The sequence below is a fragment of the Callithrix jacchus genome, chromosome 7, assembly GCF_049354715.1.
Source record: "Callithrix jacchus isolate 240 chromosome 7, calJac240_pri, whole genome shotgun sequence".
Classification (NCBI taxonomy): Eukaryota; Metazoa; Chordata; class Mammalia; order Primates; family Cebidae; genus Callithrix; species Callithrix jacchus.
The window spans coordinates 14,122,705-14,150,164 of record NC_133508.1 but is presented as its reverse complement, the minus strand read 5'-3'; the positions used below and the strand labels follow the sequence as shown (position 1 = coordinate 14,150,164).

The window sequence follows — 27,460 nt, the reverse complement described above, 5'->3', positions numbered from 1 at the left end:
CCTTGAAACTGGGACTTACAGGTGTGAGTCACCATGGCCAGAAAATCAATGTTTTTATTTGTTGTAGAGGTGAGATCTCACTGTGTTGCTCAAGGTGGTCTCTAACTCCCAGGCTCAAGCAATCCTCCTCTCAAAGTGCTGGGATTACAGGCATGAACAGTCACACCCAGCTTATGTGCTTCTTTACATCAAGAAAGTTTTATAGTGCTTACAGTAGCAATAGCAACAATAATTGTAAAATTAGAAAAATATTGTTGGAGGACTCTACCTATTTTAGTAAGAAGTGAAGAATAACTTTCCCAATAAAATCCTAATTTTTATGTTTAATAATTTCTTTAAAATATTTTTGTTATTTTGATAAATTGCATATTAACAGTACCTTTAATGATAATTCAGTCCAGAGAGATTTCTTTGATACCTGGAGCCATATGGTCACAGAAAATATTAAAAATTAATTTCAATTTATATGCATGTTTTTGTCATAGATAATTATGGGTGATCAATAGAAGAATTTCAGGCATTGAGTATCTCGTATTAACATAATATAATGTATGGAAAGTGGAATGGAAATACAAGTTTAAGGAGTAAATGGAGTAATTTTTTGCCTGTTAAAGATGAGCTTGTTCATGTATGTTTAAATTGAATTATGTTTGATATGAAATTGCTATGACATTTAGATTCCAGGGGAAACCATTTTAAAAGCTATGTAAAAGCTTTCCTTTTAAATCATAGATGACACAAACAACGGGAAAAACATCCCATGCTCATGAATTGGAAGAATCGGTATGTTAAATGGCCATACTGTCCAAAGCAATCTACAGATTCAACACTATTTTTATGAAATTGCTAATGTCAGTTTTTTTCACAGAATTAGAAAAAAAAACTATTCTAAAATTTATTTGGAACCAAAAGAGAGCCTGAACAGCCAAAGCAATTCTATGCAAAAAGAACAAAGCCAGAGACACATTATTAGACTTCAAACTACGGTATAAAGCTACATGGTACCAGTACGAAAACAAACACATAGACAAATGGAACAGAATAGGGAACCCAGACATAAGGCCACACACCGGTGTTAACTTAAATGGGTCTGAGAAACTATGGAGTTTTCAACCATTATTTTAGGAGGTAACCAAGCAAGAAGTTGAGGGTCTCTGCACCCAACAGTACATCAGAAAAATGTAAACATAGGTATTTAGAGATGACGTTTGGCTTTAACCAGACTGTGAGCTATTCCTACATTTCTTTCACACTTGATAACCAACCTCATCGACTGGGTCTTGGGACCACCTTATGAAAATTGTCCTGCGGGAGTCTCCTGCCCCTCATCCCTTGACTCATTCTTGCCTCTAATTCCTGAAAGCCTCAAAGTAGAAGGTGAAATGTAGGGCCTAGTTCCCAAGCCTTAGACCACCCAGCAACCTTCTTGACAATTAGCAATGATTTGCAGATTTGCAGTTTTCAAAGTGTTTTCCTCTCTTTTGACTCCTCACTGCTACCTGCTGTGACAGGTGTGGGGGGAGGGAGGGGAGGATTGGAGCGCAGAGGATTTCAGTGATTTGTGGGGGGGGTCACACAGCAAGAAATGGCATCATTAATACCATTAATGATGAAATGGCATCATTAATACTTGAATCCAGGCTATCGGTCTTCAAACTCTATGCTTCATCCATGACATCTCATTGTTTTTGGGGAGTCTTATTTTACACAGAGGCCAAAACAACTGGGATCTCCCGAGTTCAGGGAGCCCATTCAGCACTCTTAGGGAGATAGTTGTGGGTGGGGTCCCTGGTCTCTTCTGGGAGCCTCCAACAAGATTATCTGCCAGGGCCAGGCACGGTGGCTTATGCCTGTAATCCCAGCACTTTGGGAGGTTGAGGCAGGTGGATCACTTGAGGTCAAGAGTTCGAGACTAGCCTGGCCAACATGGTGAAAACCTGTCTCTACAAAAAAAAAAAAAAATATATATATATATATATATATATACAAAAATTAGCTGGGCATGGTAGCATGCCCTTGTAGTCCCAGCTAAGTGAGAGACTGAGGCAGGAGACTTTCTTGAACCCGGGAGGTGGATGTTGCAGTTAGCCAAGATCACACCATTGCACTCCAGCCTGGGCAACAGAGTGAGACTCTGGTGGAGGAGGGGGAGGGGGAGGGGGAGGGGGAGGAAAAAAAGAAAAGAAGAAAGATTCTCCGCCAGACACTTGGAGTGAACTTACACACAGTGAGGGGAGATCAACACATACAGATGCTTAGTGTGAAACAAGATATCAACTGTGTGGAGCCAAGATGAGTATAAATAAACATTCACATAAAGATGTGCAGGATTTGCCGTGAGTGCTGTTTTAGTCTGTATAGTTGTACCGGAAATAAGAGTTGGTCAGATGTCAAAATACTACTCATCTAGCTTTAGTTTTTATTTTTAATTGAAAACAAAGGCTTTTAGAAACCAAGAGAAACACTGAGTCTGTTTCAGCTTACCTCCAAGGGCCCAGATGAATAGGTACTTTTGGCTAAGTTGAATTTATGCTTTGGGTGTTATTTTTGAAAACTTTTGAGGAGACATTTTTTTACTTAGTGCATTTACTAAAAAGTCTGCTAGACATATATATTGGAAAATAAGGACTCAGTCATTAGAACTTAATTTTTTTTGTTCCTCAGCCTGAGGTATAATCATTTGAGGCTGAGACCTTAAGAATATTAAAAAGTCAAATGAAATTTCTAAAGATTCTTAAGGTCTTAGAGGAGTCAATCCATAGGTGAGATACACAATAAATAATTTTTGTCCACTTAGTGCATACAGGAAATAATTTACTAAAGAGAGGACTCCAGCATTGTACGTAATACAAGGTCACCCTCAAAGGCTACCTGAAAGTTTGGGCATGCAGGCGTTCAGAGTTTCATAACCTGGAATTTATCTTACCTGTCCTCATTGATTGGTTCCAGCTGTTTTTTTTTTTTTTTTTTGAGACAGTTTTGCTCTTGTTGCCCAGGCTGGCGTGCAGTGGTGTGGTTTTGGCTTACTGCACCCTCCGCCTCCCGGATTCAAGCAATTCTCCTGCCTCAGCTTCCTGAGTAGCTGGGATTACAGGCATGTACCACCATGCCCAGCTAATTTTGTGTTTTTAGTAGAGATGGGGTTTTACCATGTTGGTCAGGCTGGTCTTGAACTCCTGATCTCAGGTGATCCATTTGCCTTGGCTTCCCAAAGTGCTGGGATTACAGGCATGAGCCACTGGACCCAGCCCCAGCAGTTTATTTTTGTGGATGACTCACATTACTGGTTGTTCAGCCTCCACTTATGGATAGGGTTCACTTCCTTTTGTCACAGTCTATCTTGGGCTGGCAAATGTGTTAACATAAGAGGACAGTGTCATAAATAATAAATTGTGCATGGAATTTAAATGCAAATCTGGGTTGACACAGTGAGGTGTTTCCGAAGCACAGTCTGGGTATGACGAATAACTTGCAAGTGGTACCCTGATCCCAGTTTGCTCTGTTCACCCCAGGTTCTGAGATGTCCTTCCTCCTCATGCCCGTCTTGTATGGGACAGTCAACCTGGACATTGAACTTAATGCCTTTGTGACTGGGTTTTTATTGTCAGAGACTCACTTGCCTGAAGTCATAATGCAGACAGATATTCGTAGAGTATCAAGCTGGGAGGATGCCGGAGACCATTTACCAATGTCAGCAGTCACCTAGGTGCTATCAGCAGCCTCAGGCAGGAAGATCTTTTTCTATGAAAGCTTTCTATGCAGGACAAACAGCATTCTAGATACTGCCCACTGCATGTCACTAGTATGTCTGTCACAGTTATGGTGACAACTAAAACCCACCTTTCCTGAATTTCCAAGTACTGGAGGAGAGGGTGGGTCCTACCATTGTCAGCTGACAATGCTGTGCACAGGGAGGAAATCAGATCCAGGAACAGAGAATTACTTGCCTGAGGTCACAATGCAAATTACAGTGAAATCAGAATGTTATTCTGCACTCTCCCAACTTTAATCTCTGTCCTGATACTTACTATCCATCTGTAAAGTAGGGGAAAAAAAATTCTATTTAATTTACTATTTGTGACCAGTATCTGTGATATGCTTTAAACTCCTAGGCAAAAGATACTAAGTAACTACTCCTCGTTCTTTGTTATTTATTTGTAAATCAAAGTGCTATCAATTTCATGTAAATGACTGAATAATAGTTTAAATTAGTTTAAATTGTAATCCATTCTGGAAGTACTTTTTTTTTTTTTTTTTTAGACTGAGTCTTGCTCTGTCTCCCAGGCTGGAGGGCAGTGGTGAGATCTTGGCTCACTGCAACCTGCGCCTCCCAGGTTCAAGTGATTCTCCTGCCTCAGCCTCCTGAGTAGCTGGGATTACAGTCATGCTCCACCACATTCAGCTAATGTTTGTATTTTTAGTAGAGATGGGGTTTCACTATGTTGGCGAGGCTGATCTCAAACTGCTGACTTTTGGGAAGCCTGCCTGCCTCAGCTTCCCAAAGTGCTAAGATTACAGGTGTGAGCTGGAAGTATTTTGCTAAAGAAAGCTAGATCAGGGAGGCGTGGATGAACACAGCCCTGCTCTGAGAGCCTCTGGAAGGCGGCAGCAGGTATATTCTCTTTTACACTCAGCACTGAGCACCAAGCCTCGGCCAGCGCTTGTTTATCTAAACTGAAGCATGCACATGGTGTCATTCGAGCTCTCCCAGGTATTTTGTCAAAAGGCTTCTCTTGAAGTTACATTATCAACTCCAGGGACTCGTGTTTAGGTTCTTCTGGATTGCGGGGAGGGAACTGGACTTTCAGAAGTAGCCCAATGAGAGGGAGCTGGAGGAGCCACCTTGAGCAGATGTGAAAGATGGAGCCACAAAGAGGTGGCGGTGTAAGTGCTGCAGGGCCGTGTGGGAGAAAACAGTCTCCTCCCCAGGCCACAGCTCTCTCCCTCCTCACAGCTCCAGCAGCGGGAGCAAGATGCTCCCTGCCAAGCGCTTGGAGCTGCCTGGGACAAAGTGCTACACAAACACCATCCTTATTATTGCTCCTAATCTGCAGACTCTGAGCTCTCTGCCTGTAAATACAAAGACAGGAATGGGGCTGGGTAAACAGAAGCCAGGGCTTGGAGCACCCCAGGCAACTACTTGTTGCTAGGTGCTTTTCCAAGCAGCGATGCCAAGCCTCTGTGCTGAGCCTCAGCAAGTCCTACATATTTGCCATAGGAGCTTCCTCTTTTGGAACATAAATGCTAGTTTGTTTTCTTAAGCAATCAACTTTTGTTCTTTCCTAAGACAGCTCCTACACAACCCTAGGCTGCACTTTCTCTATGCCGAGTCCTTGGAGCAGAACTCAGGTCTTCCAGCCTTCTTTTTTCTTTTTCTTCTTTTTTGCTTTCCAACTTTTAAGTTCAGGGGTACATGTGCAGGATGTGCAGGTTTGCTACCTAGGTAAACGCCTGCCTTGGTGGTTTGCTGCAGATATCATCCCCATCACCTAGGTATTAAGCCCAGCATCCATTAGCTACTCTTCCTGATGCTGTCCCTCGTCCCACCCTCCACCTTCTGACAGGCCCTAATGTGTATTTTTCCTTGCTGTGTGTCCATATGATCTCATCATTTAGCTCCATTTATAAGTGAGAACATGTGGTATTTGGTTTCCTGTTCCTGTGTTAGTTCAGTGAGGATAACAGCTTTCAGCTCCATCCATTCCCCGCAAAGGACCTGATCTCATTCCTTTTCATGACTGCATAGTATTCCACAGCACCACATTTTCTCTTTTGAAATCTGCTGGAGACCTGGAGAAAGGCTCTTAGGGTCTAAGTTGTTAGTTTCCCTCCTCCACTGTGGAACCAGCAGAGGAGCAGGGATGTGTAGACACTCAGGGTATATGCCAGCCAGTTTCATCAACTAAGGGCAGTACTGAGTGCCTACAAGATCAAAGGATGTTCCTCCGGAGATATTTGTTTTAGAGATGGGTCTGACTACGTTACCCAGTCTGGTCTCAAACTCCTTGGTGGGAGGGCTCAAGCGATACTCCCACCTGGGCCTCCCAAAGCACTGGGATTATAGGCATGAGCTACTATGCCCAGCCTCCTTTGGAAATCTTGGCTGGCAAGGGTGTTCAAAGCTTAAGAGTTGACTTTACAGCCAAATTCAGAGGGTAGTAAGTTCTTCAAGACAATGCATCAGGTTTCCTCAGCTACCCAATGGCGTGGAAAGAAAAAGGAAGGAGGGAGATGATTATTTTAGTGATTCTAGTGAGAAAAATATAAAAGAGACTTAGAGGCATGATCACCTTCAACAATGTTTCCAATAAACCTATGGTAAAAAGATTATTTTAGATCAATTTGTAGAGTTTTTATGCAGGCTCAAGTGTCAGATGATTAATTTTGTTGGATGTGTTAATGGCATTATGGTTATATAATGAAATATTGTCGTCTTTTTAGATACCCAATGAAGTATTTAGTTTTAAAAAGACTTGAAAACTTTGGTTTGTTTTAAAGTATTTCAACTTTTAAAAAGTGAGTGTAGATGTATGATAAAATATTGAAATGATCAAAGCTGATGGTTTGTTGTATGCTATTTTAGACATTTTAAATGTATAGCAAGGATGACAAATATTTTATATAAAAATACAGGAATTAGTTGTATGATTATGGTACTCAAAGTACAAAAAGCAGCCAGGCACAGTGACTCATGCCTATAATCCTGGCACCTTCGGAGGCTGAGGTAGGAGAATGGCTTGAGTCCAGGAATTCAAGAACAGCTTAGGCAATGTAGTGAGACCCTGTCTCTACAAAAAATGAAAAAGAAAATTAGCTGGTCATGGTGGGTGCATGCCTGCAGTCTTAGCTATGCTGGATACTGAGGTGAGAGGATTGCATGAGCCTGGGAAGTCGAGGCTGCAGTGAGCTATGATGGCACCACTGGACTCCAGCCTGGGTGACACCATCTAAAAAAAAATGTGCATAAGGATCAGGCATGGTGGCTCACGCTTGTAATCCAAGCACTTTGGGGAGCCGAGGTGGGTGGATCACCTAAGATCAGGAGTTTGAGACCAGCTTGGCCAACATGGTGAAACCCATATCTACTAAAAATACGAAAACTAGCCAGTCATGGTGGCATGCACCTATAGTCCCAGCTACTCGGGAGGCTGACGCAGAATTGCTTGAACCCAGGAAGCAGAGGTTGTAGTGGGCAGAGATGGCGCCACTGCACTCCAGTCATCTCAAAAATCAAAAACAAAAACAAAACAAAGCAAAACAAAAACAATGTATATAAGTCTTTCACTTTTCTGTCTAACTTAGAGAGAATATGGTTTTCCAGAAGTTTGTCTGATTTAAGCTCTATGGGAAAGAGTTTTCTATTTGCAAAGTTCAGTATGGTTTACTTCAAGGTTTAAAATATATATAGCATGGATTTTTAAAGAGGCTTTGAAAAATCTGTTAAATTCAGTGAGGTCAACAGTATAAAAGAGATAGGGCAGGACTCATGACATCTCTTACCCCTCAGTCTTTCTTCCATGTTGTCCTTTTCTGTATTACTTCATCCTGGCGGGCAGCCTCTTCTTTATGGTATTAGACACTTCAGGTCCTTTTTGCTTCTCTCCCTAGAGGAAAAGGTTTTGTTTGTTGGTTTATCTATTCAAGTCCATTTTCTGAAATATCTTCCCAAGTATTGTCAATTCCAGGACAGCTATGGTCAAGGAGCCATGGGTTGCGTGTGAATGGTGATCATAAAACCTAGATGCTCTTGATATTTTACAAGATGCCTTGGATGATAAAGAATTTCCTTAACATGAATGAGACAAGCAGAGCGTGGTTTCTTCAATGGAACGTATACAAACATGATGCAGATCTTGCCCTTAACTCCCTCACAGGTTTAACCACAAAAACAAAAATTACAACTTTTTTGAAAGGTTCACATAGAGTAGGAGACCTGTTCTGGCAAAATGTTTTTGAAAAATGTTGTCATTCATTCCAGAACCAAGTTGAGACTCATCTTCTTTACTAGCTAGCATTTACTTTTATTTTATTTTTATTTTTGGTCTCTAATGTCTAATGTATAACTGCTGAGCTACAGGAACCATCACTTCAGTGATGCCCAAAAGCAAGAATTTCTTTTGTCTAGCTTTCAGGAAGTTAACAGAAAAAAATAACATAAGACATGCTAGAGCAAAAACACGAGAAAATGCACTAAAGCCGAGAAGAGGCAGCTTCCACCTAGGAAAGCCTCTGGCTGCAGAAATGCAGAGAGATTGGTGCTCTCTACCTGGGCATCCTGAAATGATGCCAGGACTGGGCTTTATAGAGATTTCCTCCAGTCCTGTTTTTATTTTCTTTATTTTTTTATTTTTTGAGACAGAGTCTCTGTCGCCCAGGCTGAAGTGCAGTGGCACAATCTTGGCTCACTGCAACCTCCGCCTCCTGGGTTCAAGTGATTCTCCTGCCTCAGCCTCCAAAGTAGCTGGGATTACAGGCATCCACCACTACGCATGGCTAATTTTTGTATTTTTAGTAGAGACAGGTTTTTGCTATTTTGGCCAGCTGGTCTCAAACTCCTGACCTCAAGTGATCCACCCACCTTGGCCTCCCAAAGTGCTGGGATTACAGGTGTGACCCCCATGTCCAGCCCCAGTCCTGTTTTTAGCCCAACTGGACAACATAAACCAGCTTCCAGAGAAAGTCTCAACACAGCTTTCCTTATGATTGTAGATGTGGGATTTGGAGGTGAAAACCATGGAGCAGGCAGTGGGGTCGGAAAGGACACAGCAGGAGTATATTGCAGAGGCTGGCATCTTGACCTCATGATCCTCCTGTCTCAGCCTCCCATCTCAGCTGTGGTTAGAGGCCTGAGCCACTGTGCTCTGGCACTGGATTGTTGATATATAATATGACATGTGGTGGCTACTCAGTGAATGATAGCTATTAGTAAGTTAATGATCAGCCTCTTAATCAGTGTCTTAGTGCAATGAGAAGTCAGAGAGAAAGAGAGAGGGGAGGACTTTGTATTATGGGATGTGTAGAAATTCCTGACAGTATGACAAATGGAAACCATTTCTGAAGGGAGTTACTGAATCCCTTTCTCATTAGATTCTTTAAAATAAGACAGCATGCATTTGTTGAAAGAGTTGGATGTGGAGAAGATGCCCCCTGAGGTGTACTTTGGGTTATGAGAAACGTCTGTTAGTGGAGGAATTGCTGTTGAGATTCACCCACGAACCTACACACTGACCGTCTCATAAGCTCATCCCTAATGACAGCACCACCCTCCAGCTTGCCCATAGACCAGCTCCCTGTTCTGCACTGGGTTTGTCTTCAAGTTTGACATTTGACAGACACAGAGCTGATACTAAAGCAAGGTTTATGGGTCCTTTACAAATTACCAAGATTGCCATGGAAACTAAGGCACAATGACAAAACCCCCAGGGTCACGTATCCTTTGCTCAATTTATTATGAAGATACGGGAAAGAAAAGGAAATTTCAGGTCTGGTAAAATGACGGATCTGTTCAGGAGGAGGAAATGGAAGAAGAGGTTAACAACACCCTTGGGGGTGGCCCAGGCAGCTCTGTTGAGATCACTGGCTCCATGGAAGCATTTTGATTGCAGAGTTTTACTCATAATACTTCTGATATTCATGCTGGAGTGGGAAAAGGAAAGCTTATTATTGTGACTGTTAGGAGATTAAAATGAGAATCTGGGTGGGGGAACAAAATGGTTAGCATGTACGGTTTTTGGCTGGATTTTAAATCTCTTTTTTAAAAAAATGCCTGTAGTCTCATCAAGTGTTAGATGAGAATGTGGAGTGTTTCCTAAATTTCAGTGATTTCAGTCACTTCAAGCCTTTCCTATTGCTATGTGAAAAAGACATATCCCAGGTATTCAATGCTAAGTGCAGACCATGCGGTGTTATAAAACATGAAATACTCGTATTCTTTAAACTTTCATTTAAAGCTTAAACATAAAGCCAAGAAAAAAATTAAACCCCTGTTTAAAAACTGTACTTTGGGAGGCGGAGTTTGCATTGAGCTAAGATTGCACCACTGCACTCCAGCCTGGGTAACAAGAGCGAAACTCCATCTCAAAAAGAAAAAAAAAAGAAAACAAAACAAACAACAACAAAAATCACTACACTTTTGTTCAAAATGTTCTGTGTAAAGACTCTAGGCTTTTTAGAATTAATTTCTTTAGAATCCTCCATCTAAAGCAGTTTGTAAAAGCTGTAGGTTATTAACATATGATGAGGAAAGTACTATTGTATATAATTTCAGGCCACACCTAATTATCAATGCCTAGTTATAAAGCTGGTGGGAGAGTGACCGGTTACTTCTTCTTAAAGAGTGAAATTTCTTATTTTTAAAATTATTTATTTGCATTTATTTTTGAGACAGAGTCTCACTCTGTCACACAGGTTGGAGTGCAGTGGTGTAATCTCAGCTCACTGCAACCTCTGCCTCTCAGGTTCAAGCAATTCTTCTCCCTCAGGCTCCCAAGTAGCTGGGATTATAGGTGCATGCCACCACACCCAGATGATTTTTGTATTTTCAGTAGAGATGGAGTTTTTCTATGTTTCCCAGGCTGGTCTTGAATTCTTGGCCTCAAGCGATCCTCCCACCTCAGCCTCCCAAAGTGCTGGGATTACAGGTGTGAGCCACTGTGCCCAGCCAAGTTTTTTAAAAAAAGATATTTGTCAGGAAGAAGGATGATGTTTGCTGCTATTTTGATGGTGTTATTTCCAGGAACCAGCAATATCCAAATTCTGTTTTTTGTGTTACTTCTTTTCTGCAAAGTGTTCTTGACCTGAGAGTGAGACTCAAGGTATAAAAGTGAAATGAAAAACAAAATACAAGAAGACCTCTTTATATCTGAGGGTAATTGATACTAGGAAAAGGCCACTCGACTGAAATCTACTTAAAGTGTGGACCAGGCCGGGCGCAGTGGCTCAAGCCTGTAATCCCAGCACTTTGGGAGGCCCAATTGGGTGGATCACGAGGTCAAGAGATCGAGATCATCCTGGTCAACATGGTGAAACCCCGTCTCTACTAAAAATACAAAAAAATTAGCTGGGCATGGTGGCGCGTGCCTGTAATCCCAGCCACTCAGGAGGTTGAGGCAGGAGAATTGCCTGAACCCAGGAGGTGGAGGTTACAGTGAACCGAGATCACGCCATGGCACTCCAGCCTGGGTAACAAGCGTGAAGCTCCGTCTCAAAAAAAAAAAAAAAAACGTGCAGACCAAAATGTCACCGTGGACAACATAAAACAGGTTCCATGGTATTTTTTCAAATAAAATAAAAATTTATAAAAGTGATTTTTGATCTTATAATTAACCGGATTCTTTTATAATGACAGTTGTGCTCTAAATCATTTGTTCAACCAAATGAAGGATGCGATAGAGTTTGGTGGCTCTCAATAAACTACTCCTTAGTACTTGTTTCCTTATGAGTCCTCTCACGTATTGATTCTGGGCTTGGCTACATGATGAGCTTTGGCCGATGCAACGTTAGGCAGAGTGATTGACGCAAGGGAAGCCTTGATAGGTCCCTGCATATTGAGGCTTGTCTTCTTGGAACCTATCTGCCATGTTGTGAGAAACCCTAAGCAACCACATGGAGAATAACTGAAGCCCCTTTGCCTGTTCCAGCTGAACCTCCAATCAGCAGCCAGTACCAATTTACAGCCATATAAATGAAGCCATTGTAGACCTTCTAGACAGCCCAACTCCAAGTCAACAGTATGTGAAGTGTAATACCCCCGGTCAACCTACAGAATTGGAAGAAGTAATAACAAATTATTATAAACCGTCAAATTTGAGATTTTTAAATGCAACAATAGATAACTAAAATAGAAATTGTTACCTGAAAGTGGGGTCCCACAATAACACAAGGTCCTTCATTCCTTCTGGTAGACAGAAGGAATGAAGGATTGTGGAAGAATGGGAAGGAGACTATTAGCAGAGGTGGGAGGGGCAACGAGGAGATGCCTGTGGGAAGCTGGGGGAATGAGAACCCAAGCTATGTATTGGCAGAACAAGTAACAAAATGGTTGCCTTGGTCATGTGGGAAATAGAAAACATACCTGATAAGTCTGTGGATCTGGCTAAGGAGATTTTCAGGCAGAAAATATTGAATGGGCCATCTGGCTCCTAATTTTAGTTGCCTATGATAAAGAACAGAAGATACATGTTGAGCAAAAGAAGGACCTGTTCAGATTTCAAGTAGAATTTAGAAAAACTAAAAAGGAGCTACAACTTGCTATGTTTGATAACATAATTGTTTTTCATTCCTAGTCTTTCCAAGAAAAAATTGTAGAAGTAAGAAATGACCTTGGTTTGAAGACACAGTACAGAGTGCTGGGAGTGAAATATGGCTTTAGGGTCAAGATCTCTGTTAACACATTAGAAATATTTAAGGAATGTTTCACAGATCCTCTCAGTGAGGCAAAATGTACCAAGAATATTAAGGGTGTTTTCCCATAGCATTCTGATGTATGGTCAGAGACAGCCTGCAAACCCTCGTTCTGCAGAGAGAGGACTGCTTGAAGAGATCTGTTAGTAGGGTTTTGTCTACTATAGATTATAGTTTGATACATGTAAAACTATACAAATTTTAGTGAAATTATATCAGCCTGGACTAAAAAAACAAACAAACAAAAACAAGGAAAGAGGTAGTTCAAAATGCAAAGATGCCTCAAGACCTCCAAACTTCTGTGGGGAAGAAGTAGATCAAAAAAGAAACCCGATTACACACTTAGGTCATTTCTCTTAGAAAAGAAGGATATCTCAGAGAACAGTCGCAAGCACAGAGGGCAGAAGTAAGAGGCACAGAGAATCCATTGCCAGGAGCAGAACTGAGTCATCAGTAAACTAGCTACATGCACCTGACTGAATTTCAAAATTGCTATGGACCAGTAACTTCCGTGTACCATCCATTTTCAACCTTTTTGAGTAGGAATATCTATTGCAGGTTTCCTATGCTTGCCTCTTCATTTTATATTGGGTGTGTGGACGGGAAAACATGCCTCTTTAGTTCACACATCTTCAGATCAAGAGGAACTACACCCAAGAGACCCCTTCTGCACCTGGATTGATTTAAATGATGAGATTCTGTGTATGATATCATAGTAAGATAAGACCTCAGATCCTTGGAAGGGATACTTATATTTTTCATGTAGTAAGGACATGTTCCATTAGAGACCAGAGAGTGCTCTGTTTGGTGGCCGTCAATGAATCTTCTTTCCTGCGATCCAGAGCTTTGTGTGGTTCCCTCCCTGATTGACCGCAGCTTGGCAATGTGACTAGCTTTAGACAATGGGATGTTAGCAAGAATGGTGTCACTGCAGACCTGATAAATACTTGCACATTGGGGCTTCTTCTCTTGAAACAGTTCTTGAAACCTAGCCACTAAGCTAGGAGGAAGCCTGAGCAACTTTGGGTAGAACTGAAACCCCAGAAAACCCTTCCACCTCAGCCCTCAGTCGATGGCCAGTACCAACTTTCAACCATATGAATAAAGCCATTTTGGATCTTCTTGTCATTCCAGCATCCAGACCACAAGTGAAGCAGAAAAACTACCTAATCAACCAACAGAACTGTGGGCTATGTTACATTGTTATTGTTTTAAATCATGAAATATACAGGTGGCTTTTATGCAGCGGAAGGTAAGTCAAAAAGACGGCCAACCATTTTTAGATACAATTGTATAATAGCAGGGTTAAATAGCATTTGCTTTACCCTTGATTTTTGCTGTGCAGTCATGAAAAGGGCCGTTTTGTGCAAAAATCTCCCACAACTGAAGGATTTTATTTATTTTTCCTAAGTACTTTGTTCATCTTTTGCTATTTGAATTTCTTTCTTTTAAAGTACTGGTATGTCTTCCTGGTTGGCTTTCTCTTTGATTTTTCACTGGTAAACTTGTGCTATATCCTCATTTATTAATGACTTGGCCTGTATTTCAAGCAGCTCTGCAGTACAGTTTCATCTACTTTGTAAAATCCTTCATCTATTGCAATATTTATAACTTCTTTCATGGTAGACTTCTGTACTGGAATTTATTACCTGCTATACTATTGGCGAGATAGATGGATAGATACTAATGCCTTGAAAGGAGGGGCATTTGGTTGAGAATTAATTTGATAAATGGTCAGTTTTTAAGTAAACAGGTTCCCGTCATGATGATTTTGCTTCTGTTAACATCTCTGACAATGGATGTTCAGATTGGGGGCCCCTTAGGTTGATGCAAAAGAAGTTGCAGTTTTTGCCATTACTTTTATTTAAAAGTGGCGATTTCTTTTGCCATTAAAAGTAATGACAAATCCGCCATCCTGCCAGAGGATGCACCAAGCGAATACCATTGTGTTTATAGCTGAGTAGGTTCTAGGATCAGCTGATGCAGGGCTTTCTGGTAAATGCTGAGTTGAAGCATGTGATTTAGCCTCCTCGTCTAAGACCACTTCCTGCTTTTCACCCTGAATCTAAATTTTGACAACACTACATTCAGGTATAACTTTAAGGAGGGAGGGAGCCAGAGAGAAGTCTGGATTCTTAGATAAGGTCCTGACCTGCTTTAGCTTGTCATGATAGGTGTGGAAGGGGTTAAAAAAAGAGAGAATGGATTGCTCTGAGAAGATACCTTCTGCGTAGTCTGCAGGAGGAGGGTGAAGAAAGGAGGACGTCTCTTCTCTGGCAGATGTGACTTAGTGAATCTCCTAGACTCTCATCAACAAACTTAGTCCTTCCTCATCTCTTGCAGTGGGTTGGGGTAGGAAGGAATGGGTTAGAATAATAGAGGAAAAGAGGCCTGAGGAACGCCGTCCCCCCGCAATACCCATCAAAAGAGGCCCGAGGAACGCCGTCCCCCCACAACACCCATCAAAAGAGGCCTGAGGATCTCCGTCCCCCCACAACACCCATCAAAAGAGGCCTGAGGATCTCCGTCCCCCCACAACACCCATCAAAAGAGGCCTGAGGAACGCCGTCCCCCCACAACACCCATCAAAAGAGGCCTGAGGAACGCCGTCCCCCCACAACACCCATCAAAAGAGGCCTGAGGAACGCCGTCCCCCCACAACACCCATCAAAAGAGGCCTGAGGAACGCCGTCCCCCCACAACACCCATCAAAAGAGGCCTGAGGATCTCCGTCCCCCCACAACACCCATCAAAAGAGGCCTGAGGATCTCCGTCCCCCCACAACACCCATCAAAAGAGGCCTGAGGAACGCCGTCCCCCCACAACACCCATCAAAAGAGGCCTGAGGAACGCCGTCCCCCCACAACACCCATCAAAAGAGGCCTGAGGAACGCCGTCCCCCCACAATACCCATGGGATAAGGGGAGGTTGGGAGTCACAAAGTAGAGAAAAGAGATTGGTGTTACAGTCAGAGGGCAGATGATTCTGAATGTTTCTCTTTGTTCTGCCCTGTGGAAAGGAGAAAAGAGACCTGAACAAAGGAAGCCACACCTCTGGCAAGGATGGATTTAGCAATAGACCTAAGAGAAGCTGCCACAGGAAAGAGCTCTTGTCAGAGTAAAGTTATCAGAATTTATTGCTGGAAAAAGCTGCAAGACTTTTTTTGAGGTCAGCTTTGCCTGAAGTCTGATACTAGAACTAGGAGGGGGTTGACTTAAGAGAGGATTGAAGTGGAGAGAAGCTTTTGAGTGAAGACCTGGAGATCACAGCAAGGTTAAGCTCTGATTGATAGGAGAAAAAAGATGGAAAGGAAATTATGGTACCTTGAATTGGTGTATTTTAAAAAGTTGCCCAGAAGTATCTCTTCTTTTATTGTTAAATGATAAGCTTGGTTATTTCCTCAAAGAACTGCATTTTTGCAAATGCTGAGTAGAACATTTATAGCTATAATGTAGCTATAAATGTAACATTGATATAATCTTCCCCCCAAAGCCTATATTTTTGAGTTTGAACACAAAAATTAAATATCTGACAAGAGAACATTTAAATTGAATAAGCATTTTTAGTGTGAGACAAACCTCCAAAAAGCTGAAGCTGGATGTTTATAGGTACAGGACATATTGATTGATTCATTCATGAGTTCATTCATTCATTCAGCAAATATTTGAGTGCTTGCTCAGTGCTAGTCCTTACTGATATCTAGTGATCATATTTTTTCATTATTTTTTTAAATTTTGTTTTATTTTCTTTAATAAGATTTCTTTGTAAAAACATTTTGCTCATAGTCATTGTAAGATGACCTTGGTGGCTATTCTTGGTAAAGTTCTTATTCCAGCCCCCCTTCCTACTTTATCACTGTGTATTTTATTTAGTGGCTAAAAGTATCTTCCTCAATTGAGTGGAGTATTTTTCAGTCAAGGCTGGTCTGGTTATCCAATCATCAAAGGGATGGTTGACTTTTCCTTCTGCACATTCCTTAAAAATCAGTGCATATTTTGAGATGAAAGTGCTCCACCATGCATGGAAACTCTCTGTTATTACTCTACAAACTTTTGAAGAGTAGATGTTTCAAATCAAGAAAGAAATGTGTTGGAGGCTAATAATTTCATCAGAGCAGAAAAGAGAAAAAATAAGCTTATTGCCTTAATACAATGTTTAACATTATATAGAAATAAGCTTTGTCCTTTGCTGAGGAATAATAGCACAACCCTCTGTGTGAAGATGATTTATCTTTTGCTAAACTGCCCTAACTGCTCATGACAGCAAAAAGACAGGCATCATTAACCTTAGGTGTTGACAATTTAGAATTCACAGGACTGTGTTAGAAAAACTATAGATGGGTCCTATCCCTGAGTTTGTGAAGAGCAGATGAATCCTGTGAACCGTTGCCACTCACGCCTCATGTTGCTAGAAGAGAGTTCTCCTTGAATTCTCGGAGAGGTGAGTTGGTTTTCTGTACCTTCAATCTGCAGTTGAAGTAAAAATTGTTTTGAGGCAAAATGGATCTGTATTCCAATCCAAGTAGCTTCCAAGGTCCTAGAATCAAGTTTATTTGTAAATTCATAATTTATTGATAGTGTTCTTATTTATTTGGTTTTTAGCTGGAGTTTCACTCTTGTTTCCGAGGCTGGAGTGCAATGGGGTGATCTCGGCTCACTGCAGCCTCTGCCTCCTGGGTTCAAGTGATTCTCCTGCCTCAGCCTCTGGAGTAGCCAGAATTACAGGCACGCGCTACCACCCCCGGCTGATTTTTTCTATTTAGCAGAGACGGGGTTTCACCACGTTGGTCAGGCTGGTCTTGAACTCCTGATGTCAAGTGATCCACCTGCCAAAGTGCTGGGATTACAGGTGTGTGCCACCATGCCCGGCCCAATGTTCAGATTTATTAATGCAGTCTTGAAAAACTTGTTTTTAAAAGTTATCATGAGTCATGTGGGGTCACCAGCATTAAATTGTAAGTTATTGTTTGTTCGTTTTGTTTTTTGAGATGAAGTTTTACTCTTGTTACCCAGGCTGGAGTACAATGGGGTGATCTCGGCTCACTGCAACCTCTGCCTCCTGGGTTCAAGTGATTCTCCTGCCTCAGCCTCCAGAGTATCTAGGATTACAGCATGTGCCACCACGCCCAACTAATTTTTATATTTTTAGTAGAGACTGGGTTTCTCTATGTTGATCGGGCTGGTCTTGAACTCCCAACCTCAGGTGATCCTCCTGCCTCAGCCTCCGGAAGTGCTGGGATCACAGGCATGAGCCACCATACCCCGGCCTCTATTAACTTTTCAACAGTCCATCGTAATGTTCTACCAAGCCGAAAACCCTGTGAGATTCTTCCTCCAGGATGAGAAACTATTTCTCCAGAAAGTTTTCAACAGGATTTTAAGTCCTCGGTGCAGCTAGCAAAAACGTGGCACCAGCACGTTGAAAACACACAGTGGCCTGTAGGCCGGGAGTCTTTGTAAACTTTCCCATGTATCCCATTGCAGCTTTTCACATTTCCTGGACAGATACTGATGAGATATCAGGCAAGTATGTGAGGGATGAAAGTTGGTCTGGTGTGCACAGTTTGTGAATTTACAGTCTCTTGAGAGGGCCCAGCTGTGGGTCTTCCCTTCGGCAGGAGGACCCTCCCCCTCCAAGAACTTCGTTCCACTCTTCACTGTCTGGATTTCTACCAGTCCCCAGAGACTTCACTTCCTATGGGAAAGAGGCACTTGTTGACAACATCTCAGGAAAACCCATAAACATAAACCCAGCTTTACGTTTAGGATATCCACACATATTCCCTCTCCAGCCCTCTGGAGCTTTGGCTTATTATCATTATTATTATTATTATTATTATTATTATTATTCATTTCATTCCAAGGACATAGATAGGAAAGGAAAGTAAAAAAAACAACAACAACAAAACCCACCTCGTTCTCAGTTTAGGGTTTGCTATGCTGTAACCTATAAAGAGAAACTTGGCATTTTAGGGACTGTAGAGTGAGACCCTGGCTTGCTTAGTCTTAGCCTGGTTAGTTACAAGGACATTTAAATGAAGGTGTTTCAGAATATGTGAAATAAGATTTTGAAGCCATTCTTTCCCAAGGAAAGGTTATGTCTCCAAAGGCTAGTTTTTTCTTCCCTCCTTATCATTCATACCAATTTGAGACCTGATGGATGTCAACCCCAATGGGACAGAGCTTGTTTTATTCATTGCCATGGCCCCAGGGCCGGAATAGTGTCCAACGCATGGTAGTTGAAAGAAACATATTGAAAGCTATTTGTTGAAATGTAAATGTTGAATGATGAATATTGTCAAATGCTCAGGCCATGCCTAGTATTTCCATTAGTATCTAACAATCAAAACGAGAAGATGTTGGGAAATTGGTTGGATGGACTTGAAATTAAAACAGGCATTCTTTTTTCTTTTTCTTTTTTTTCTTCTTTTTTTTTTGAGATGGAGTCTCACTCTGTCGCCCAGGCTGGAGTGCAGTGGCACAGTCTCAGCTCACTGCAGCCTCCACCTCCTGAGTTCAAGTGATTCTCCTGCCTCAGCATCCTGAGTAGCTGGGATTACAGGCACCTGCCACCTGGCTAAATTTTGTATTTTTAGTACAGACGGGGTTTCATCATGTTGGCCAGGCTGTCCTGAACTCCTGAACTCAGGTGATCCACCCACCTCAGCCTCCCAAAGTGCTGGGATTACAGTTGTGAGCCACCATGCCCGGCCATAAAACAGTCCTAGAACTTCATCTCACTTCTATGAAAAATCATCTCGTCTCCCTGTTTCCAATTTGCCCACTGTGAAAAAGGCTTTGGCTGTGTCGTTCTCATGACTGTAGAGTGAGGACACAAGCACACTGCTTAACAAAGTGCTGTGAGACCTCCCAAAGGGTAACACATTTCTATGTAGTGCTCTTCAACCCCGGTGCTCATTCCTTTTCAGAAATGCAGGTGCTTAAACTGGCAGAGATCATGCTCTCTAGAGTTCAGCCCCTTGCTTTTGTCCTCTGCCAACAGAACTGGGTCATTCAGGCTCAGTGTTAGTCCCCACACCAGATAAATGTGGAAGTACCATAGACAGTGCTTACATCTGCTGAATCGCCTCTTGAAGATGTACCCTGTATTAATGTGCAGCGGAAGAAAAATGCATGTTTTGTCTCAGTAGTTCCATAGCATTCCTTTTATAGAATGAGACTCCGACAGAGTTTCCACATACAAAGTTATCTCTTAGGAAGGAGGCCCCACTTGAGAGCCGGGGGACCACAGGCAGGGAGTCCTAACCCCAAGTTCCATTCCCAGCCCCTCACACTGCCTGTAGTTATGTGACCCCGGGGAAGGCATTCAACCTCTGGGACTGCAGCTTCTTTATCTATGAAATAACATTGGCTTCCTGCCTCCCAAGGATACCAGAAGGAAGAATGAGTTAACATTTACATTGTACATTAGGAGCCTCCAAGGAAGGCCCTGAATAAGTAGGAAATACGATGTCATAGGAAGAATGTCTTTTATTTTTGATCTGTTTATCTCTGTTAGGTTTTCTGGGTCCTTCCTATATACGGTATTCAAAGAGCAGGCACATGTAAAACAAAGTGCTTTTTTTTTGTTTTTTGTTTTACCAAAAAGTCAGCAAAAGGGAAAAAGAAAATTGTGAGCTGGACTCAGATGGGATAGCTGCATCCCAGCTGCCGGGGCTTTTGTTTGTTATTATTTGTTAACTCTGATGGGAGGGGAATTTGAGGAGAAGTAACTTGGTTGCTACCAGAAGATGTATCTGACTTTGGACCGTGTGTAGACAATAGCAGATAAGCTCTGCTGATTTTTTATTTAAAGCTTTTTATTTAACTTTTCCTGGGTACATAGTAGGTGTATGTACTTGTGGATTACATGAGGTATTTTGATATAGGTATGCAGTGTGTGATATTCACATCAGGATAAATAGGGTATCCATTCCCTCGAGCATTTATCCTTTCTGTTTTGAATAATCCAGTTATACTCTTTTAGTTATTCTTAAATGAGCAATTCAATTATTTTTGACTACAGTTACCCTCTTGTGCTAGAAAATACTAGATCTTATTTATTCTTTCTATTTTTTTGTATCTATTAACCATCCCTTCTTTCCGCCAACCCAGGCTCTCCTATTGAAGAACAATGATAGGCACAGATGGAGTGGCCCAAGTTTGGGGTCCATTGGTTCGCGCCTGGAGGGTGGAAATTGTGTCATGTCTGTTTCTCTTTCCGGGATCTTTCCAGTGTCTGACATACAGCTGCGAATGAGTTTGGGTTGATTTAATGAATGACTTGATGAGGGTCTGAATTGCAGCTTTATTCTTTCCCAGCTATGCACCCCTTTCCTTCTCTGTAAACTGGGGGTAATACCACCACCGTTGCAAGGCTGTGGTAAGGGCTGCATGAGTGAAACACGCAGCATGCCCAGCACGCTAACAGGCAGCATGCCCAGCACGCTGACACACAGTCACAGTAACCACTGTGATGAGTTGGCTCTCCCATCGTCAATGCCAGCAGACCCAGGGTGTGCTGTACAGCAAGAGCAGGGATGAGTTCCCATCCTGGCCTCATTAGATATCAGCTCCTGGAGAGCAATGATCTAGCCCTTTTGGAATTTGATTCCTAATCTGTATAAGAGGCTGATGGAATTCAATCTGCTTACCAGCTCAATCTCAAGAAAATAGTCCAGTAGGATAAAGGGTCTTATAGATCCTTTAAAAATCTTTTATTGTAACTACATCAGGAAAATACATAAATCATATTTATGAAACAAAATGAGTGACCATTTGGCTACCACTGAGGTCAAGCCAGCACCCCAAGAGCCCAGCATGGGCCTACAGATCATTTGTAATCTTCTTTTACTTAATGTTATATCACATGCGCGCCATTTAGAATGTTTAATGATATGTTTGCGGTAAAATATTCAAATATATGAATGTGCTACAACTTGTAAATCACTCCCCGATTGTTGTTTCTACATAACTATATTAAGTTCTTATGAACAAGGATCTGTTTTGTTCTCCTCTTGATATGACTGTTGATTCTTGCAGAATTACCGCACTCTTTCAAGCATTGTAGCTGCATACCATACTTTCTAAATATCTGTAAGAACAATTACTTATGCCAATCCTCTTTCAAAAAAATTCTTAGTTCTTTCACTTATTTAGTAACTTTTTATCTCACTTTTATTTTGGAATATTCTCAAACTTACAGAAAAGTTGCAAGTTCAGTACCAACAAACTGCTACAGGATACCCATCACCTGCAAATATTTTAGTGTGTATTTCCTACAATCAAGGGCATAGGAAATGGAAAATTAGCAATGATATAGTACCACCATTGACATTTCAGATCCCATTCAAATGTTGCCACTTGTCCCAATAATGTCATTGATAGCAAAAAGATCCAGTTCAGAATCAAGTGTTGCATATAGTCTTTTGCATGCCACTCTCTCTCTTTTTTCTTTTTCTTTCTCTCTCTCTTCCTTTTTATCACTCTTTCTCTCCCTTCCTTCCTCCCTCCCTCCCTCCCTCTCTCCCTCCCTTCCTTCATTTCCTTCCTCTTTTTCTTTCCTTACCTTCCTTCCTTATGTTTATTCCATCCCTCCCTCCTTTCCTTCCTTTCCTCCCTCCTTCCTTCCTTCCTTCCTTCCTTCCTTCCTTCCTTCCTTCCCTCCCTCCCTTCTTTCCTCCTTCCTTCCCTTTTTCCTTCCCTCCTTCCTTCCCTCCCTCCCTCCTTCCTTCCTTCTTTCCTTCCTTCCTCCCTTCCTTCCTTCCTCTGTTATATTCTGTTCTGTTCTTGATGGAGTCCCACTCTGTCACCAAGGCTTGTCACCAAGGCTGGAATGCAATGGCGTAATCTTGGCTCAGTGCAATCTCTACTTCCTGGGTTCAAGCGAGTCTCCTGCCTCAGCCTCCTGAGTAGCTGGGATTACAGGTGTGCACCACCACACCTGTAAAGACGGGGTTTCACAACGTTGGCCAGGCTGGTCTTGAACTCCTGACCTCAGGTGATCCGCCCACCTTGGCCTTCCAAAGTGCTGGGTTGAAAGGTGTGAGCCACCCACCCAGCCATGCATGCCTTTTTCATCTCCTTAAATCTGGAGCAGCTACAGGGTCTCTATTGATTTTTGCGAACTTGACACTTTTGAAGATTACAGGCCAGTTGTTTTATCGAGTGTTCCTCAATTCGTGTTTATCTGATATTTCCTCATGTTTACATTCACAGTTCGCATCCTCGGCAGGAGTATCACAGAGGGGGTGCTGTGTTCTCAGTCTCTTTATCAGCTGGCAAAGAGTCCAGTGTGCTCTGTTACCATGATATTTACTTGGATTACAGTGATGTACCTGCCAGGATTCCCCATCTATAATGTTCTTTTCCTCTTTGTAATAAATAAATATTTTCTTGGGAGCTATTTGTAACTATGCAACTATCTCTAAACTGTTCTAATTATTCACTCCTGTATTTGCTACTGTGAATTCATGGTTTTCTATTTTATTCCATGGGTTATAATTCATTATTAATTTAAACACATTACTAGGAGGCCCTTTAAGGGTGTGTGTGTGTGTATGTGTGTGTATGTGTGCATGTGACAATTCCCAGTTGTTCTTTGAACATCCTTTTTGGCACAAAATATTGTGGCTAATCAGAATTTTCATGTCCACTCATCATCTACTCTCTGAAATCATCTATTTCTCCAGAGTCCTGGTTCCTTTTAATGGACAATGATATATAGAAACCAAAATCTGGCTGCTAGGTGCTCTCATTGCTTTTGGAGTATTACTGCCCCTAGACCTTCTTGGTGGACAGAGCTAGGATATATGTGTGTGTGTGTCCCAGAAGTCTTAGTGCGATTTTAATACTTCTGAAAATTTTAATAACCTCTGAAGGATGAAAGTGATAAATTAACCCAAAAATTTGGAAATTACTTATACTCCTTTACACTTAGTTTTGTGAATTTTGAATATAAAAATGTTAAATTTTTCTTTAATTTTTTTTGACAGCAATAGAAAACATGTTTTTCTTTGTGCCATTTTCTTGGAATATTTCAATTTTTAGGTTTGGGGTACACATGCAGATTTGTTATACAGTTAAACTTGTGACTTGGTGATCTGGGGTACAGATTATTTTGTCACCAGGGTACTAAGCATAGTATTCAATGGTTTTCTTTCTTCTGAACCTCTCCCTCCTCCCACCAGTAGTATATAAGCATAGACTCTTTTCTCTACAACCTCACCAGCATCTGTTACATTTTGACTTTTTAATAATAGCCATTTTGACTCATGTGAGATGGTATAATGTTCTGGCTGTGATTTGCATTTCTTTAATGATGAGTGACATTGAGCATTTTTTCATACGTTATTGACTGCAAGTATGCCTTCTTTTGAAAAACATCTGTTTATTTCCTTTGCCCGCCTTTTACTGGGGTGGTTTTTTGCTTGTAGGTTTAAAGTTCCTTATATATTCTAGATATTAGACCTTTCTTAGATGTATAGTTTGCAAATATTTTCTTCCCTTCTGGAGGTTTTCTGTTTACTCTGTTGATAGTTTCTTTTGCTGAGCAGAATCTCTTTAGTTTAATCAGGTTTCATCTGTCAATTTTTGCTTTTGCTACAATTGCTTTTGTCACTTTCATCATGAAATCTTTGGCAGTTTCTATGTCCAAAATGGTATTTCCCAGGTTATCATCGAGGGTTTTTATGGTTTTAGGTTTTAGGTTTAGGTCTTTTATCCATTTTGCATTTATTTTTGTATATGGTGTAAGGAAGGGGTCTAGTTTCAATCTTTTGCAATAGCTAGCCAGTTATCTCAGCACCATTTATTGAATAGGGAATCCTTTACCCATTGCTTATTTTTGCCAGCTTTGTCAAAGATCAGATGGTTGTAGATGTGAGCCTTTATTTCTAGGCTCTCTATTCTGTTACATTGGTGTATGTGTCTGTTTTTGTACCACTACCACGCTGTTTTGATTACTGTAGCCTTATAGTACTGTTTGAAGTTGGGCAATGTGATTCCTCCAGCTGTGTTGTTTTTGCTTAGGATTGCCTTGGCTATTTGGGCTCTTTTTCGTTCTATATACATTTTAGAATAGTTTTTTCCTAGTTGTGTGAAGGATGTCATCAGTAGTTTGATAGGAATAGCAGTAAATGTATAAATTTCTTTGGGCATTATGGCCATTTTAATGATGTTGATTCTTTCTATTCATGAGCATGGAATGTCTTTTGATTCATTTGTATCATCTCTGAATTTTTTGAGCAGCCATTTTGTAATTCTCATTGTAGAGATCTTTCACCTCCCTGGTTCGCTGTACTCCTAGGTACTGTGTTCTTTTTGTGACAGTTCTGAATGGGATTGTGTTCCTGATTTGGCTCTCAGCTTGAGTGTTACTAGTGTATAGGAATGCTGCTGATTTTTGTACACTGATTTTGTGTCTTAAAACTTTGCTGAAGTTACTTATCAGCTCAAGCTTTTGGGCAAAGACTATGATATAGAATCATGTCTTCTAAAAACAGGGATAATTGGACTTCTTCTCTTCCTATTGAGATACCTTCTTTGTGACAGTTTTATAGACGAGAATTTCTAAGACCAAATGAATTGGTCAAGGAAGTCCAGTTGCTTGACTGTTTTATCACGTGATTCATCCATGTTTTGAAGTATAGTAATAGTTATTTTCTGTTGATGAGTACTATTTAATTGTAAGTCACAGTTTATTTATTCATCTACCTGTGGATAGACATTTGGATTGTTTCCAGTTTTGGGCTACTACACAGAAAGCTGCTATGGACATTCATATATGAGTCTTCGTATGGGATATGGTTTAATTTTCTCTAATATATACCTAGGAGTGGAATGGCTTAATCATATGTTTAACTTTTTAAACAGCTGTCAAGTTGTTTTCCAAAGTGGTTTTATCATTTATATTTCCATGAGCAGTGCATGAGAGTTCCAGTTCCTCCATGTACTTGACAACACTTAGTATGGTCATTATCTTTAATTTTTACTATTCTAGTAGGTATATAAGAGTGTCTCATAATGGTTTGAGTTTCACTAGCGACTAATAACTTTGAACACTTTTTCATGTACTTATTTGCCATTCTTATCTTCTTTGATGAAGTGTTTTTTAAATCTTCTGCCCATTTTTTTATATTGGGTTGTTTGTTTTCTCATCGAGTGGTGTTTTTTTTAAACCGAGTCTTGTTCTGCCACCCAGGCTGGAATGCAGTGGCATGATCTCAGCTCACTGCAACCTCCACCTCCCAGGTTCAAGCAATTCTCTTGTTTCAGCCTCCTGAGTAGCTGGGACTGCAGGCATGCACCACCACAGCCTGCTAATTTTAGTACTTTTAGTAGAGATGGGGTTTCGCCATGTTGGCCAGGCTGGTCTTGAACTCCTGACCTCAGGTGATCCACCCACCTCAGCCTCCCAAAGTGCTGGGATTACAGGTGTGAGCCACCGCACCCAGCATCATCATTGAATTTTGAGAGTTGTTTGTGTATTCTGAATATGTATCCTTTATCAGATATCTTTCTGATCCATTGACACAGATATTTGTGTTTGCACCAAATAACACTTTATAGCTTACTATAGCTTTAGAGTAGGTCTTGAAATCAGGTAATGTTACCCTTCTGGTTTTGATCTTTATGTTCTAAGTGTTTTTAGCTATTCTCAGTTTTCTACATTCCATATAGAATTTTGAATATGCTTACTAATTTTTATCAAAAACACCACTGGGACTTTTATTGAGCTTGCGTTTAAGTTGTAGATCAGTTCAGTTAGAATTAACATCTTAAAATATTGAGTCTCCCAGCCTATGAAAAAAGTATGTATCTCCATTTTCAAAATACTCAGTTTCTCTCAGTAATGTTTTGTATTTCTCAATGTATAAGTCTTTTACATATTTTATCAGATTTATTTCTAAGTATTTCATGTATTTTGATGCCATTGTGAATGGTATTTTTTTAAAATGTCAATTTCCAATTATTGTTAGTGTAGAGAATACAATTGCTGTTTGTATACAAATCTTGTATGCCACTTGTTAAACTTGCTTATGAGTTCTGGTAGCTTTTTTGTAGATTCATTTGATTTTTTTTTTTTGAGACAGAGTCTCACCCTGTCACCCAGGCTAGAATGCAATGGCATGATCTTGGCTCACTACAACCTACACCTCCCAGGTTCAAGCAATTCTCCTGCCTCAGCCTCCTGAGTAGCTGGGATTACAGGTGTCTGCCACCACATCCAGCTAATTTTTGTATCTTTAGTAGAGATAGGGTGTCACGATGTTGGCCAGGCTGGTCTTGAACTCCCGACCTTGTGATCCGCCCACCTCGACCTTCCAAAGTGCTGGGATTACAGGCGTAAGCCACCGCGCCTGGCCTGCATTTTCTAGATAGATGATCATGTCATGGGTAGATAGAGGTTTACATCTGTTTTTATTTTTTTCAATCTGGATGCTTTTTATTTTATTGAATTATTGTACTGTCTAGAACTTCCAGTACTATGTTGAGTACACGTGATGAGACTGAATGTCCTTGTCTTGTTCCTGATCTTAGGGGAAAGCACTCAGTCTTTCACATTAAGTGTAATGTTAGCAGTAGACTGCATAGATGCTTTTTATCCGGTTGAGAAAGTTCCCTTCTGTTGCTAACCTGCTGAACTTTATCAAGAATTCTCTTCTTGTAAGCATATAACATATATTTCAAAGACTTGTGGGACAGACAAAAGTGTATATCCACACACAAATTCACATGCAACTATATTGATTTCTATATCTATTATTAAAATCTATGAATTCATGTTTCAACACCACAGGATCCATTCTAGTTTTCTTCCTTTCCATATACGTAACTCCCTTTTTTTGATAGTGAGAAAACTGGTTTCCATCCTCCTCCATATATTTGCTTATTTGATCAACCTCTTGTGCGTAACCATTCTCCCATCACTACTCCCATCCTATAGCTCATGCCATGCCTTCCGCAACACACTTGGAGTCTGGTGTTCACTGCACTGCTGCTGCCCTCCCCAGTGCAGACATCCTCATTCCCCTACTTGGCCTCTGACTCCCTGGCCT

The 27,460-nt window shown here is 41.1% G+C and overlaps 1 protein-coding gene and 1 long non-coding RNA gene across 8 annotated transcripts in view; one reads left to right on the top strand and one right to left on the bottom strand.

Moving 5' to 3' along the window:
* The window catches only part of CCDC3 (coiled-coil domain containing 3), a 207,871-nt gene that overhangs the window by 78,509 nt on the left and 101,902 nt on the right, over positions 1-27,460 (top strand). The gene's annotated exons all lie outside the window — the stretch shown is intronic.
* Positions 1-27,460, bottom strand: part of LOC108592457 (uncharacterized) — a 35,173-nt gene that overhangs the window by 5,207 nt on the left and 2,506 nt on the right. For 2 of the 6 annotated variants that reach the window (XR_004745487.3, XR_013519522.1), the window contains exons 2-4: positions 12,074-12,154; positions 11,854-11,896; positions 8,427-11,758 (exon numbers count right to left, since the gene is read on the bottom strand). This is a non-coding gene — a long non-coding RNA (uncharacterized LOC108592457). Of the gene's footprint in view, positions 1-7,500; positions 7,605-8,426; positions 11,759-11,853; positions 11,897-12,073; positions 12,155-27,460 lie in introns of those variants that run through there. The other 4 variants (XR_004745484.3, XR_004745488.3, XR_004745486.3 and 1 more) reach the window with 2 other exon arrangements.